This window comes from Narcine bancroftii, chromosome 3 (assembly GCF_036971445.1).
Source record: "Narcine bancroftii isolate sNarBan1 chromosome 3, sNarBan1.hap1, whole genome shotgun sequence".
NCBI lineage: Eukaryota > Metazoa > Chordata > Chondrichthyes > Torpediniformes > Narcinidae > Narcine > Narcine bancroftii.
In genome coordinates this window covers 363,354,385-363,372,299 of record NC_091471.1, presented here as the reverse complement: position 1 = coordinate 363,372,299, position 17,915 = coordinate 363,354,385, and positions in this window count along the sequence as shown.

Here is a 17,915-nt window from a genome sequence, read left to right as displayed (position 1 = left end):
ATTCTCTATTAATCAGTGGGAGGGAGTAGAAACAGGACGACCTATCCTGGACCCACAACATCTCATCAGGCGGGAAGGTGCAGCAGGGCCTGCACTTCCTATGAAGGTGGAGGAAGGAAAGGCTTAAATCTTGGGAACATTTTGCAATTGAGAGTGTCCTGTCTGGTCGCATCATTGTGTGGTATGGTAGCTGCAGAACACCAGACTGGAGGTCAACACAGAGGATCATCAAGAGTGGCAAAGAAGATCACTGGAGTCTCCCTTTCCGCTATTGACAACATTTACTGGGACAGTTACTTAAACAGGGCTCAAAGAATTATAGATAGCCCTTTCCATCCAGCGCACTGTATCGTTGACCCACTACAATGAAGAAGGAGGTACAGGAACATCAAAATCAGAAATGCCAGGCTGGGAAATAGCTTCTTCCTGCAAGTTGTGAGATTGATGAACAGTATCCTGCAACTGAGCAAATCATTCCCAAATGTTTATATATTTTTTAAAATTATAACTCTGTTAATACACAATGTGTGATGATGTACTGTGTGTTGTGTGTGAACGTTTGTGCTCCATCGTCCAGAGAAATGCTGTTTGATCAGGTTGGATATGTGCTGTGAGATGATAATAAACTTGAACTTGATTTTTTTTTAAATTAAGCTGCTTTTATTTGGTTGCAAGAACTGTAACAGGCACATTTACACAAAACTTTCAGCAAATCCAATGGGCAGATTTTACATAAGTTTGAAGAAACATAACTTTAAAAACAAATGGAATTTTGTGCCTGGATTGATGAATGCAGAAACGTGGCCAGAGAATCCCTGTTTTTCACTTTTTGAAGGTGAATTCTCATTGAATGATAACAACGTAGGGATGAAGAAAATCTCTGCAATAGAATGAAAGCTCGTGCTAATTGATAACAATTCAATTGAGAATCCAAACAGCGTGAATAAAATTTCCAAAGGTGTGTCTTGTGTTTGAAATGGAATGACCACATTGTGCCAGGTTTCTTTTGTTGTAAGCAGGGCTGAGACAGGTACATTAACTATTCTTTAACTACTCTTGTTTGGAAAATGTTGATAGAGATGTACCCTCTGCTCTTCTTCCTGTTTGTGTTGTAAACTCCAGTTGAATCTAAACTCCCTACAGGTGCATTGGCCTTCCAAGGCTGAAAGGCTCATGTGGCCCAAAATCACTCCACTTGGGATGAAATAATGTGGCATAGGAATTCATCCTTGGTTGCATGTAGGGTACACAAATAATACAGTGTGTTCTGCTTCTCAATTTTACAAGGAGAACTTTATGCATAAACCTGAGGCCCCTTTCTGCCTGGCACAGAAACAATGGGCCAAATAGACTTCTTCTGTGATTCTATTCTGCATTACAACATTGCACGTTTAGTGCATATAATAGGGAACAAATTTCTATCCTGTTGTGTTTAATTTCATGGATTAGTTGACAGATTCAGAGAGAGGAGTGCAGATAAAACCAGCAATGGGATAGCTACATTCTCATTTTAGCAAGAATCTTGCTTGGATCCATATTCTTATAATTGCATCATGAATAAATTGTGACAGCTAGGTCATTTATATGACAAGACTAGTCATTGGACTAATGTGCTTCAGTTGGAATTATATGTAGAAGTCCTGTGCTCTGAAAATTCTCATCTGAAGAAGTAGGAAAGGCAACCTGTCTCTGAAGATCATTTGAAGTTATTTTGAAAGGAACTTGTTATAAAATGTGTTTACCTGAGCAAGACACATAACACATCCTTCATGGTGACATATCTTTTCTCTATCAGACGTGTGTGTAAATATATGGTTTACATTGACCCTAAGAATGCGTGCTCAGAGTGGAATAACTGATTTTCTTTGACATCTGGAGTGCATATAAACTGGTTGCTGTGTAGAAATGTCAGTGATATTTAAATATGGCATTACTGTGTCCAGAGTATCCATTGGCTGCAATCAACTGCTTTAATATGGTTATTGCAGTAAATAATCAGAAATTTTAATTAAAGCAGTAAGGGTATAATATTATTCTGTTCTAATGCTCACAATGGTTTTCAAACTGCCCTCCTAAACTTACATTCCACTTTAAGTATTCCATATGCCATCAATGCTCTGTGATCAGTAAGGGATTGCTTAAGGTGGTCTGTGAGTGGGAAGGGAAGGTTGAGAACCACTGCTCTTGACCCAATTGTTACTGGAGTATTTTGCTTGAGAAAAATTGTCATCGGCCCACTTCCTTTGGAGTTAGAAACCGTGCACATAACGAGTCAGTCAGGTACGATTAAACTAGTGGTTTTCAAACTTTTTCTTTCCACTCCCACAGAGCACCTTAAGTAATCCCTTACTAATCACTGAGCCCCTTAAGTAATCCCTTACTAATCACAGAGCCCCTATGGGATCAGAATTGCTGAAGGTGGAATGTGAATTTAGGGGGGGCAGTTTGAAAACTGCTGCAAAAGCGGTTTTACAATAATTGTGTTTATATTTCTTTCTTATTTATTGAAGAAGACCACAGAGCCCACCTCACTGACAAAAGGCAAAGGAGGAAAAACCCAACACCCAACCCCAACCCACCAATTTTCCCTTGCAACCGCTGCAATCGTGTCTGCCTGTCCCGCATCGGACTTGTCAGCCACAAACGAGCCTGCAGCTGACGTGGACTTTTTACCCCCTCCATAAATCTTCGTCCGCGAAGCCAAGCCAAAGATTTATTGCAATATTGGGTCTGGGATCTCTTACTTGAAACAACCCTCTAGCCTTGTTGCCTTCTGTGATGTAAATTACTCTTGCTTAGGCCCAATTTTAATTGCATGCTATTAGTGACCGTTTCCAAATACCTAAACTCTGAAATTCACTCCCTCATTCTCTTTGCTTTTTATTAAATCTCTGCGTCCTCCTTTAAAACTCTGCCTAAATCTTGCCTCTTACCAAGTTTTCAGTTACCTGCTCTATTACCTTCTTATGTTCTGGTGCTTGAGGACTTATTTGGTGAAGCCCCTCTGGTAGGTTGTTTCTGAAAAACGAAAGCTCAAAATAAATAGAAATTGCCCTTCTGAGAATCTCCTGACGCTCCACATATGTAACTGGTGCCAATTCACAGATACATTTAGTCCAGGAGAAATGCTGTGGAAATATAAATTACTAACCTTAACCTGTGTGAATTGACAATCAATTAAACTTTGCAGCTTACGTGTTGCCACTGGTCTTTTTGCTTGTTGTGTAAATCCAATTGATGCCTTAGGAATTCTTACTTTAAAGGAAAAAAATGTTAACTTTAGCAGTGATGAAAGCTGAGAAAATACTGAATAATATAAACAAATGTGAAAAAGCAATGGATTTTCTCATATTCCCTTACTACATTGTGGAGCCATTTTGGCCATAGAATCTAGATGGGCTATCAGAACATTACTAGCTGTCTCATTATCCATCCATTCCTCACTTCCCCATCAATTCTGTCCTGATTCTCCTATCACATACCTGCACAATGGATATTTCCCAGTTCCCATTCAACCGACTGGCACATTTTTGGGATGCGAGGAATTGGAGAACCCACGGGAACCTTACCAGTCATGGAGAAACCCGCACAAGAGCGCCAGAGGTAAGGATTGAACCCGGGTCTCTGGAGTGTGTTGCAAAAGGTACCAAATGGCCACATTTATTGCCCAAAGCTAATTATCCTTGAACCAAGTCACTTGCTAAGCCATTTTGCAGAGTTTTTAAGAGTCAATCACTTTATAGGATCATGAGGAGTGTCTGTGCGGGATTCCTCTGGGTGCTCCAGTTTTCTCCCTCCATTCAAAATGTACTGGAGGTACAGACCAATCAGGTGTAATTGTGTGGTCTGTGCTCATAGGCCGAAAGGGCCTGCTGCTGCTCTATATGTACCTACGTCGAAATTTATATTTAAAATTAAATTTCGGAGTCACACAAAGTTATTTGAGGGAAGGGTGGCAGATTTCCACCCAGAAGGACATCAATAAACCAGGCGGATTTTTGCAATAATCCAGTCGTTTTGTGGCCATTGAAGACACATTTGTGGTTTTAAATTTCAGATCATTAATTGAATGTAAATTTCAAGCTGTTGTCATGTGATTTGAACCAGTGTCCATGAATTATTAGCCCAGCACTCTAATTTTTGGGCAAGTAAATTAGCCATGGTGCCTGCACAGTGCCCTTTAAAGAACATTTTTCAACAAAAAAGCAGGAAGGAAGTCCTTCTGGTTTTGAAATACAATGAATTTGCGCAGGTTTATAAGGGAACATCACAGGCAACAGGATGCTGGCTCAGTATAATGTCATTCCACCAATGCCATTACCAGTTTGAATGGGGAGAAAAGGAGAATCAATATCCCATGCTGTAGGTGCTAAACTATCCTTCACACCACAGGGAAAGGGAATGGCACTTTTTGTTGAGCTTGGCAAGGAGCTACCGTCAAAGGACAGTTAGTAGCTTCCTTTCTTTTTAAAATATTTTTATTGAGTTTAACAAAATAATCCTTATACAAGTTATTAATAGAGTGAAGCAACATTATAACATATTTTCTTTTCTTTGGCTTGGCTTCGCGGACGAAGATTTATGGAGGGGGTAAAAAGTCCACGTCAGCTGCAGGCTCGTTTGTGGCTGACAAGTCCGATGCGGGACAGGCAAACGCGGTTGCAGCGGAAAATTGGTGGGTTGGGGTTGGGTGTTGGGTTTTTCCTCCTTTGCCTTTTGTCAGTGAGGTGGGCTCTGCGGTCTTCTTCAAAGGAGGTTGCTGCCCGCCGAACTGTGAGGCGCCAAGATGCACGGTTTGAGGCGATATCAGCCCACTGGCGATGGTCAATGTGGCAGGCACCAAGAGATTTCTTTAGGCAGTCCTTGTACCTTTTCTTTGGTGCACCTCTGTCACGGTGGCCAGTGGAGAGCTCGCCATATAACACGATCTTGGGAAGGCGATGGTCCTCCATTCTGGAGACATCACCCACCCAGCGCAGCTGGATCTTCAGCAGCGTGGACTCGATGCTGTCGACCTCTGCCATCTCGAGTACTTCGACGTTAGGGATGAAAGCGCTCCAATGGATGTTGAGGATGGATCGGAGACAACGCTGGTGGAAGCGTTCTAGGAGCCGTAGGTGGTGCCGGTAGAGGACCCATGATTCGGAGCCGAACAGGAGTGTGGGTATGACAATGGCTCTGTATACGCTTATCTTTGTGAGGTTTTTCAGTTGGTTGTTTTTCCAGACTCTTTTGTGTAGTCTTCCAAAGGCGCTATTTGCCTTGGCGAGTCTGTTGTCTATCTCATTGTCGATCCTTGCATCTGATGAAATGGTGCAGCCGAGATAGGTAAACTGGTTGACCGTTTTGAGTTTTGTGTGCCCGATGGAGATGTGGGGGGGGCTGGTAGTCATGGTGGGGAGCTGGCTGATGGAGGACCTCAGTTTTCTTCAGGCTGACTTCCAGGCCAAACATTTTGGCAGTTTCCGCAAAGCAGGACGTCAAGCGCTGAAGAGCTGGCTCTGAATGGGCAACATATACATTGTAAGTAAATGCAGAGTATGACAATTTTTAAATTTCATCCCTAATTGTTAAATGTGATTGTTTGTTAAAATTATTATACATAAAAATCAGTTAAATAACTTTATAACAGACCTTATATAGTATCTAAAAAAGAGAGATATCATCCAGGGTAATCATTTCAACCCCATACATCCATTTATCTAATCTAACCCCTGCCTCTAATCAAGGTCACAAGAAAAATCCAGAAGATGAACAAATCAGCCCCAGAGCACCCAAATCATCTAAAACTGCCAACTATGATCGTATTCTATAAATGGGCACCATACCTTTTCAAACTGAAACTTTTTATCTTTAATAGTATACCTAATTTTCCCTAAACTTAAATATCTCATTACATCCTGAATCCACTGTGCATGAGACGGGGAGAGTTCCTCCTTCCATTTCATTGAAATTGCTCGTCTGGCTATCAACGTGCTAAAAGCTAAAACTTTCTCCTGAGGAGCTGATAAAAGTTTATCCGGATCACACGATAAACCAAACAGGGCAGTTAAAGGGCATGGATCTCATTTAAAAATCATTGATAAAGACTGAAAAATATTCTGCCACTATCCTCCTAATTTAGGACATTCCCAAAACGTATGAATCAATGAGGATTCAAATATTTTACACTTTTCTCAAAATGAATCAGCATTAGAGCATAGAAATGGGTTAATTTGAGTTTGGACGTGTATTCTGTTGACTACCTTAAATTGTAATAAACCGTGCCTGATTAGTAGCTTTCTAACCAAGACCCGAAATTGGGGGTGGGGGGAGTCAAGGACCTGTACTACTGTGATTATTAGTCTATTGTAAGTTTCCTTTTTAAGAATATCATTTTTTTTTGGGAGATTGCAGATTTTTTAAAGTATGCCAGTCAGTATTTTAGCTTTTGTACTAAGGAAGACTGCCATTTTGTTTGGCAGCATGCAGCAGTGAATTTATATATATTATGGGATTATCAGTCATAGTTTATAGAACCAAGACCTAGTGATGACCAGAAGGATGTACAGAGGCAGGAGTAAAACATGAAAGTCTGTAGACACAGTGATTGAAGTAAAAACATAATGCTGGAAAAACTCCGTGTGGTTCAATGAGGTAGCAACCAAGCAAGCACAAAACTCGAAAGACTGTACAACAGGCATTATTCCAGTAAAGGTCTGAACACCAGCTCGTGCCTTGGTGGCTCCCCGTGTGACTGGCTCAGGAGAGGCCGGCTCAGGTCAGCTGATTGACAGCCGACCAGGTGGAGTCAGCCCCTTTGGTGGTCTTCCTGCAGGTACAGAGATCGCCCCCTGCAGTGTGGTCGTATCACCACACTCAGCATGTACTTTATACAGCAAAGATAAAGATACACAACCAATGTTTAGGCTTGAGCTCTTCATCAATGTTTTGGAAACATTAAACACTGAAGAGATAGAAAAAGTAGAAATGGCGAGGATTTTATGAGACCTTTTTGCTTGTGTTAAGAATCTAATCACAACTCTTCATCTGGTTATTCACTTTGTTGTAAATGAAGTGATGCAAAGCCTCACCTTTTGTATCATTAATTTAGCCTTGTAAATCACGTGCCAGTTTTTTTTTAAAAAAAGCACGTGATTCATTTTCCCTTCTGGTTGGCTTGGTTCAGTACAAAATAATTCCAGATACTTACCACTGGTCTGCTTTATTTAATACTGCCCTCTTCCAGATACTTGCTCATTGATTTGTTTTAATCCCACTGAAGCAAATATCTGGAATGGGTCTGTACTCAGTAAAGCAGAACAGAGAGAGTAAATATTTGACTCAGTTCAGTGCAAATGAAAATAGGCCATGCATTGTGTATCTGGGATAGTTTAGTTCTGCAAGAAAATCTAGAAAGAGCAAAAATATTACATGTTGTAGATCAGAATAAAAAAAAGAGAAGAAACTGTATAAACTTGAAATGGTTCAGGATTGACTAAAAATAAAGCAGTGAGTAAATTCTGGCATGCTGCAGTATTGAACAAAATACACCAGGGAAAGTTCAAGTTCAAGTTGGAATTTATTGTCAGAGTACAGACATGACAAAACCTGAGGTTCTTTATCGATAGTGTAAACTATACTCAAGACAAAGTTTTGTACACAAAAGAAAAATGTAAACAAACTGAATGCAGGAAAAAAAATGTTCAGTAATAAATAACGTGCAAAGTCCTTAGATGAGTTTCAGATTGAGTCTGTTGTTTAGAAGTTTGATGGTGGATGTTCCTGAACCTAGTGGTATGAGTCTTACGGCACCTGTACCTCTTTCCTGCGGTCTATTTTATTCAGGACTGAACTATTCAGACATAAGGAGCAGAAGTGACTGCAGATGCTGGAATCTAGAGCAAAAAAACTAAACTGCTGGAGGAATTCAGTGGGTCAGGCAGCATGTGTGAAGGCAAAAAGAAAGTCTTTGTTATGGGTTGAGACCCTGCATCAAGACTGAGAGTGTAGAGGAGAGATAGCCAGTACAAAGGGGTGAAAGGGAGGGCAGGCAGCTGGTAGGTGGATCTAGGTGAGGAGTGGAGACAACAGGCAGATGGAACCAAGAGGGGGAGAGGGAAAGTCGAGCTAATGAGACAACCACTGAGAGGTGATAGATAGAGACAGTGGCCAATGGAAACAGGTAGGGGTTGGAGGGGGCCCATTGGCCCTGCCCTCCACAGATTTGTTTTCACAATACAGCATGGCAGAAGGCCCTTGTGGCCCTTGAAACCCAGGTGACTCAATTACACACAATCACCACCCAATCCAGTATGTTCTTGAAGGGTGGGAAGAAAACCTGAGCAACCAGATAAAACCCATGCAGGTCACGGTGAGAACGTACAAACTCCTAACAGATGGCATCGGATTTGAGCCCGAGTAGCTGGCCCTGTAATAGTGTTGAGCTATCCGCTACGATAACTGTGCTGCCCACATGTTGCTGAACCCACTGAGTTCCTCCAACAATTTTTAAAAAATCATTATTTTCCATCTGGGCCAGTGGTTCTCAGCCTTTTACTTTCCACTCACATCCGCTTTAAGTGATCCCTATGCCATCTGTGATTTGTGATTAGTAAGTGATTGCTTAAGGTGGGATGTGAATGGGCAGGAATCCCTGCTCTAGACTCAATTGTTACTGAAATATTTTGCTTGAGAAAAATTGTCATTGGCCAATTTCCTTTGGAGTTATGAGACCGCGCACATAACAAGTCAAGGAGGTACGATTAAACCAGTGGTTTTCAAACTTTTTCTTTCCACCCACCCACACACCACGCTAAGCAATCCCTTACTAATCACAGAGCACCGATGGCATAGGGAATACTTCAAGTGGTATATGAGCGGAAAGAAAAAGAATGAGAACCACTGGTCTGGGCACCCTCTGGCCAGATAGCATCGACATTGACTTTTCTGCTCTCTACTAAACCCGCTCACCTTTCCTTCCGCCCCCCCCCCACCATTCCTGTCTCTCCAGTTTTCCCTCCCTTCCCCCTCACCCACTCAGCCGTCTCTCCTCCCCCTCATTGCTGCTACCCCCTCCCTCCTTTCTTCACCTATCATCTCCCGCCTTTGCCACACTCCTCTTTCGTTCAGGTGTCCGCCATGCCTTGAAGGATGCCTCAAGCCCAAAATGTTGGTTCTGTATCTTTACCTTTGCTTCATAAATGACACAGTTTGACCTGCTGAGTTTCTCTGGCATTTTGTGTTTTTACTCCATCGGTTCATGTATCCCTGTTTTACAGGTCTGTCATCTGCCAAGTTGCATGACTTAACTCCACGATTGCATTTTCTCCCTGAATTAATCTTGCGTGCACTATCTCGATTCAATCCTTTTCACCATCAGTTCGGTTCATTGTTAGTTCACACAGTGATTCCTTTGGTTTTGTATTCTCCTCCTACTCTTTGCTCTCTCTATTTGTTACTTAAATGCTCACAATGACTCATTTCCATCCAGTAAGAGATACGTGCAATCCATTCAAGGCAGACGGAAGAATTCATTCTATTCAGCTCCTACAAATGTGCAAAGTAGTTCAAGCCAGTGATTTAACGGAGGGAGGGCCGAGCTCCATCTGGTGAACCTTGAGCCCTTCTCAGAACCCTCACAATGTATCTCAGGCTGTAGGACGGGGTGTGTCAGCTGAACATCACGTAGGAAATAAGCACTGGGAGTGCATCATCTCCCTGAGAGGAAACGTCCACGCCATAAACTCACTGCTTCTGTATTCGTTGCGAAATGGCCTACTGTGGAATTCAGGATTTTTACGTTTACATTTCAGATTTCCAGCACTAGACCCTGAGACTCCTTCATCAATCATCTTGCCCACACTTTGCCTTTGCACAGTGCCCTCCAAATGTTTGGGACAAAGATGCTTTTTTTAAAACTTTATTTGCTCCTGTGCTCCACAGTTTTAAATTTGGAAATAAACAATTCACGTGTGATTAAAGTGCACATTACAGATTTTATTCAAGGTTATTTGTATGCATTTTGGTCTGACCATTTAGAAATTACAGCACTTTTTATAAATAGTCCCCTCATTTCAGGGTACCAAATATGGACATAGCAGTATATTAAAGTGGTCATGTTTAGAACTTTGATGCTTATCCCTTGCGTCCAATGACTGCCTGAAGTCGGCGATTCATAGACATCACCAGGTGCTGAGTATCGCCTCTGCTGCAGCTCTTCCTTGTTTCAGGATGTTATCCCCTTAAGTTTTCTCTTCAGCATATGGAAGGCATGTTCAATTGGCAGCAGAAAAAAAATGAGGAGTTCCTCACATTCATATTTTCCACCAAACTTTGCCACACTTCAAGTTTGTCATTTAGTTCTTTATCTTATATTTTATTTTGAGCTGTGCCATCCCTAAGGAAGAGTGGAGCTCAAACTGTGATGTAAGACGACTTGTTGGGGGCAGCAGCGACTGGCAGGGAGTGTTAGGTCTGCTTTGTTCATGAATGAGTGAGACAAACACCAGACTGAGTCGAAATCAGGGTTCTTTGTTCTTTATTACCGGATTGTAACACTTGCAACTAAACATGTTAGTCGGAGAATGCATTCTGCCGTTATCAGCAAAATGGTGATTTTTTATACCCTTGGATACATGCTTAGAACATCATCATATCATTACTTGTCCAATGACTAAAACTGTTGCTATCCTTTCCCTGCTAGCTTCCTGCCTCTCAATCCATCAATGTCTCTCTTATCTTGTAAGTACAAGGATGCATTCACATCTTGCTACAGCCCTGTACAGGGTAACTCCTTACACATTCCCATCTCATGATGTTTTACCTTACAGGAGAGAGGAGGCGGTGAAGTCATTTTTCCTCAGTATTTGGGAATGACAGATTCTTACCTTGTTCAGGAATTACCTCCCAACATGCTTTTTCACACCTATAAAATTCTGAAGTTACTGTAATGAGGTACCTCCTTCTGGTCGCCACAGGAGAATAGCAGACGGCAACTCGTTGGCCCTCCGCCCTGCGTTGGATGACCTAGACCACAGAAGCATGTACATCAGGCTGTTGTGCATTGACTACAGCTTGGATTCAACATCATCATTACCTGCCAAACTCATGACCAAGCTAAAGGATCTGGGAATTTGCACGTCCAGCTCCAACTGGTTCCTCAACTTCCACATCGGCAGACCCCAGTCAGTGTGAATTGGGACCATCCCCTCCCCCTCACTGATTGTCAACATAGGAGCACCCTGCATGCTGAGCCCATACTCTATTCCTTGTACACCTACGACTGCACAAAAACACAAAAAAGCTGGAGGAACTCAGCAGGTCTCGTAGCGTCCATTGGCAGTAGAGATATCGTTTTGGGCTTGAGCCCTTTGTCAAGGTATGTGCAAAAGGTTGGCAGGTGCCTGAATTAAAAGGCTCCTCGAAGGGAAGAAAGGGCAGGGGGAGGAGCATAGGCCAACAGATAAAGGGTGATTGGACATGGTTAGGAAGACAGGAGAGGAGATGTGGGAATTGATTGGGGAAGGGGTGGCTCTGTGAACGCAGGGCTGGAGAAAAGGAGAAAGAGGGAAAGAGAGAGCAGAGCGAGTGGAAAGGAGATTTTCAGGGATAGGGGAAGGAGGAAATGGGGGAGTGGCTAACAGAAAATGGAGAAGTCAATGTCAATACCACCTGGTTAGAGGATGTCTGGATAGAATGTGGTGTAATTGTCGATGTTCATGCCAACAGGTTGGAGAGTGCCCAAGTTCTGTGCAGCCATGTTCTGCACCAACTCAATCTACAAATTTGCCGACAACACCACCATTGTCAGCCAAGTAACTGAAAATGACGAGTCTGTGTACAGGATGAAGATAGAGAACCTGGTTGCGTGGCAACAGAAAACATTGCTGCTCTCAATGTCACCAAGACCAAAGAGCTGATTGTTGATTTTAGGAAGGAGAAGCCAAGGGACTATACACCTGTCCGCATTGATGGGATGGAGAGGAGAAGAGAGGCAGAACCTTCGAGTTCCTGGAAGTCCATATTTCAGAAGACCTTCCCTGGATCCAGAATGCCTTGACTTTCAAAGGAGTCTGAGGAGATTTGGCATGTCACCGGAACTCATTCAAACATCCACACAGGTGCCCTTTGGAAAGTATACTGCCAGGTTACATCACTGGCTGGTTTGTTAATTCAAAGAAAGCAAAAGACTGCAGAGGTAGCTGGGTCAATCATAGACTCCGGCCTCCAATGCATTGCAGACATCTAAGTGAGGAGTGCTGCCTCAAGAAGTCCCACGATCCCTTTTCTCTCCCATTCTCTAAAGGAAAGGCTATCTATTGTGAAAGGGATTAGTTGATTTCGATAAAGTTTAAATCAAATCAATTGTGTTGAATAAATTAAATGGATTGTCAATTCAATTCAATCAGGAATTCTACCATATCACCTATGAAAGTGAATTAACAACTTAGATTTTGTTCACAATATTCGAACAAATTTGGGAACCGTTCGTGGAACACAACAGAGAAGTCCTACCGCGGACCTCCACCACCTAAAATGACAGAATGAGAAGACGACGAAATGAACTGACCCAGTGTGCAAAAGTAGAGGACACAAATTTCTTGTTTATTTTCATTGTGTGATGACATTGTTTAATGGGTTTAATGTATCATATTTGTTGAATGTTGAGTGGGTGGGGAGGGGGGTGGGAAGGAGGGAGGGAAGGGAGGGGGGAAAGAGGAGAAAATGGCACTGTGTATATTCAAGAGGGAAATGTTTATGTGTATTTTGGTCAATATGGTTCATAGTGTGAAAAAAAATAATTTTTAATTAAAAAAAAGTCCCATGATAACAGACGCCCATCACCTTGGTCACAACCTCCCCTCACTTATGTTTTTTACATAGAAATTACGGGGTTTTTTTTCATTCAATATTTTTTCCTACCTTCCAGAGTTGCCATTCACACACGAGTGACCAAAACTCAAAATCTCCGGCCCCTTACGCAATTTTACACTGAACACCAGAAGTGCAGTAAGTAAAGAGGCGGGACTTGTAGATACGTGCACTATTCATTAACCCATTGTGGCGTACTGCCTGCAGTTCAGTTCAGACTGCAGGCAGTCCACAAGACTGTCCAGGATGCAACAGCAGGAAAAATTTCCAAATGAGAAAGAGTCGCTCATTTCCGTTCCGAGCTTTTTACGCAGCCTGGGTTGCGGGAATTTTGCTATAATTTCCTGTCACGCAGTGGCAGTGTAAAAACCGTAACTGCTACCTTCAGGCAGAAGGTACAGAAGCCTGAAAACGAGAACCTTGAGGTTTACGACCAGATTATTTCCAACAGCCTATCCAATTCTTGAACCTCTCCTGGTTACTCTAAACATGGGCTGCTCTGAGAGTACAGAAGGTCTGCACTATTGCAAGTCATTTTTTCTACTTGAATTACTGTGACTGCCACATTGACCACAGCCAGAGGGCTGATCTCGCCTCAAACCGTGCATCTTGGCGCCTCACAGTTCAGTGGGCAGCAACCTCCTTTGAAGAAGACCGCAGAGCCCACCTCACTGACAAAAGACAAAGGAGGAAAAACCCAACACCAAACCCCAACCCACCAATTTTCCGCTGCAACCGTGTCTGCCTGTCCCGCATCGGACTTGTCAGCCACAAACGAGCCTGCAGCTGATGTGGACATTTACCCCCTCTATAAATCTCTGTCCGCGTAGCCAAGCCAAAGAAAGACTGTGAATATTATCTATTTTATGTATTTATTGTTGCTTTTAATTCAATTAAGTTTACTGTTTTTTTTTAATAAGTGCCTGCTTGGCTGGGGTAAGTAAGAATTTTGATGCATACAGTATGTACATTGTACAATGTATCTGATAATAAATTCGCTCTCTGGCTCCACTATCATTTTCCATCCATGCAGTTTTAAATAACCATTAGGATTCCACTCGTATTGTCACATTTCCTGTCTCGGCCAAAAGAACAACAACGCTGCTGTTTGGAAAATATAATGGATGTAAATGATATTCCTGTGGAATCTCCCATTATATTGAGGAACATTATGATAAAGTTTAAATCAAATCAATTGTGTCAACTAAATTAAATGGATTGTCAGTTCAATTCAATCAGGAATTCTACCATATCACCTATGAATGTGAGTTAGATTTGTATCATACCTTTCCCGGATTCTGAAGGTGCTTTTCGGCCAACAAAGTGTGTAAAGGTGATCATGCGAAACCACTCGGCAACATCTGGCAGAATGGTAAGGATTTTAGCTGGTTCTCAGTGATGCTGATCAAGGGTGAAACAGAATCAGAATTATTGTCATGGAATTCGTTGTTTTGCAGCAGTATTGCAAAGTTACCATAAATGACAATTCCCTAAATACAAGATTTAAATAAATAAATAACACGTGCAGAACGAGCGAGGCAGTGTCCGTAGGTTCATTGTCTATTCATAAAACGGATGGCGGGTGGGGAGACCCTGTTTGGTAACATTGAGAGTGTGCCCTCAGACTCCTGTACCTCCTTTCTTGAGACACCGCCTCTTAAAGATGTCTTTAATGGAGTGAAGACTAATGCCCACTATAATGCTGGCCTTTTCTTGTCCTGAGCATTGGCGTCTCCATTCCAGACAGTGATGCATCCAGTCAGAATCCTCTGGTTGATATAATAATATGCAGAAAGCCAAAGATTAACTCCGCTAAGCTATTGAGTATGTTAACACACACTGACATTCAGTTGCTTATCCCAGAGATAGCATCTCTGACAATGTGGCCCTCACACAGCCTGGAGTTTATATTCAGGTCTGGATGGATTCTGCAACCTTCTGACTCAAGGGAGAGAGATACAAATGTGACCACTGGTGCAGTATGAAGGACATGGCATGAGGACAAGAGAAATGAACAAGACAATCCAAAAAAAATTTGTAAGAATTGTAAAAGCCATTTAGTATTTGGTTTACTGTGCTAGATCTCAGTTCAGTGGGGATTCTGGTTTGGGCCACCTTGGTATGGTTGATGTTCTTCCAATACCTTTTACACATGTACAGGCATTGTTAATGTCCACAACACTCACTAGTCAACAGAAACAGTGCAATAAACTGCAACCTATGAGCCGTACAACAAGGAACAAATTCTGTAGCAGGTTGCGTTGAAAGACCCCCAACGTGCTGCTGTCTGAATGTACCAGCACGGTTTTGCAAAGCTGTGAACATTTGTTGTGCTCGAGTCGCGGAGTCAAGGTATTATTTCAGATTTCAGATTTATTGTCAGAATACATATGTGGCATGACATACAATCCTGAGATTTTTTTTACTTGTGGGCGAGGCAGAATTACTACTTATTGGCAGTGAAAAAAAACTGACTCAAGTTCACATGTAAACAACTAAAGAAATGCAAACTGACTGTGCAATACCTAGAAAAAAAACAATGAAGTGCAAAAGTAAGAGCCCTTAAATGAGTCCCTGATTGAGTTTGTCATTGAGGAGTCTGATGGGGGAGGGGGAGCAGCCGTTCCTGAACCTGCTGGTGTGAGTCTTGTCTGTATCAGATACATTGTACACCTATGCCTCTTTCTTGATGGTAGCAGTGAGAACAGAGAGTGTGCTGGGTGATGTGGATTCTTGATGATCGCTACTGCTCTCTGTTGGCAGCGTTTCCCGTAGATGTTCTCGACGGTGGGAAGGGTTTTGCCTGTGATGTCCTGGGCTGCGTCCACTCCCTTTTGCAGGTCTTTCTGGTCAGGGTGTATTGGTGTCCTCACACCAGACCGCGATGCAGCACACTTTCCACCACACATCTGTAGAAATTTGACAGGGTTTCCGGTGTCATCTCAAACCTCCACAAACTCCTGAGGAAGTAGAAATGCTGGGGTGTTTTCTTCACGATGCCATTTGTGTGTTGGCTCCAGGAAAGATCCTCCAAAACACGTTTAATGCAGAAATGAGCCTCTCATCCCATCTCACCCATGATGTATCTCACAGAGCCTCTGGCAACATTTCACATTCATGCACAGCACAGGACCACTACAATTTGTATCTGAAACATCAGTCTCAAATGGGACTCAATCTATGAGGATGATTACATGGGTCAGGGCTGTTGCTTGTCACACTCACATGTATCATAAGCATGGCTCTCCTTTCCTTGGTTTTTTTCCCCCTCGTCCCTATGGCAGTCTTTTCTGCCGTTGGCTTCCTTGGAGGCTGCCTGTTTAAGACTCGCCTTCCATGGACCTGGCAGCAAAGATGCAGGAGCAATAATCTCTGCTGCAGATCCCATTTAATGCGGAACAAAATCCTAACCATTTCTTCCAGGTAAATATTCCCAAATTTGCAAATTTATGGGAGATTCCTAAATGGGGGTGTTCTTGCAAAAGTTGTAAAAGATGCACCATCAATTTAGATCACAAAATAATGGTGAAACACTGGGCAAGGGCAGCTGAATCTGCAACACTCAAAGTTTGGACTCCTGCATGAGGAGCTGTTGCCTAGTTTCACAGACATAAACAATGCCGGGAGGCATTTTTCACTATCTGTTCATGCTTTAACACTTTTTTTCTTACATTATAGATTCTGCACTTCAATGTCTGGGTCGGGTAATTAATGTGCATTGCCAGAATAATAAATAGATACTTGTAAGAGGTTAGATCACAATCCAGCACAGTTGCCAACTTCCCCAATCCCCTTTGGTTACACACCACAGAAAATGTAAGCTAGAAACTGAGCAGCTGAAATGTGACAAAGGCACAGTGCATTTGCAGCGCTCAGATCAGTTTGGTCCAGCATACATCTCTGCTTGTGCAGTTGTCTTGTAATGTTAAATGTTGCTGTTAATAGTACAAATCACCAGAGTGGAGGGAGAAGCTCAAAGCTCCACAGGAAGAAGCCTAAGGCATTTAATATACCAATTCATGATTTAGTTACCATACATTCATGCTCATGTAATAAACATCTTGTCGTTCCTTTTTATTTATTTAACAAATTACCCAAACTACTATCGGATGGCCAAATTAAGATGGCCTTTCATCGAATAATATCTTGTGATCTGGTTAACTCTCCATTTTGCATGGATGTCTCTCTTTTTTTAAATGTTGCTTTTTCTCACTGCAAAAAAGAATTATTTTACCATGTAAACTGTTTTAGGCAAAATTATACAACACTGAAATACCAGGAGGCATGTAACACATTTTAAACTTAATTAGGCAGAATATATTACAGTATATCTTCTTTCTTTGGCTTGGCTTCGCGGAATAAGATTTATAAAAAGCCGAGCTCTTTCTGCTGTCTATCTTGTCTAAGCGACTATGTCCCGTGCTTGTCCCGTCCAGCTGTGCGCACACACACAGGGGAGATGGATGAACTGAACTGCCCACTCCCATACCCTCAGTGCTGTCATTGCCAATTACGATCAGTCTTGAGACCCCAAAGGCAGATTCATAGGAGGCCTATGTGAGATTTCCATGATATTCTCTGACAAAAGGTTGTATAGGATGAGTAATGCAGGGCTTTTTTTTGGGCCTCTTTTAAATTGTGATATTATTCCAGTCCTACACGAGAGTATCCCACACTGAGAGGAAATTGCTGTTGGCACTTCAATTAAAGGTTTTTCTCTTGCATGGGATTTATCCAAATGTATGAAGTAGGCATCAGGGCAATTTGTGACGCTTGCTTTCAGCAAGTCAGAGATTCCAAGGACGAGGGAGCACGAAGAAACCATTACTCTTCAGGCTTATAGTTTACATGGAACACCTATCACTGAATGCAACAATATTTCCATACTTAAGTGCTAGGCATGTACTCTTTGTTGCAAAATATTTCATCTTTATACAAAAGCCTCGGGATAACATGACAATAGCCAGTGAGTGCATTGTTTTAAGGTACTGTCACCATAAACAGAAACAGGATGATTTAAAACTTAGTCTGAATTATCTCCACGATTGCTTTTACATTTGAAT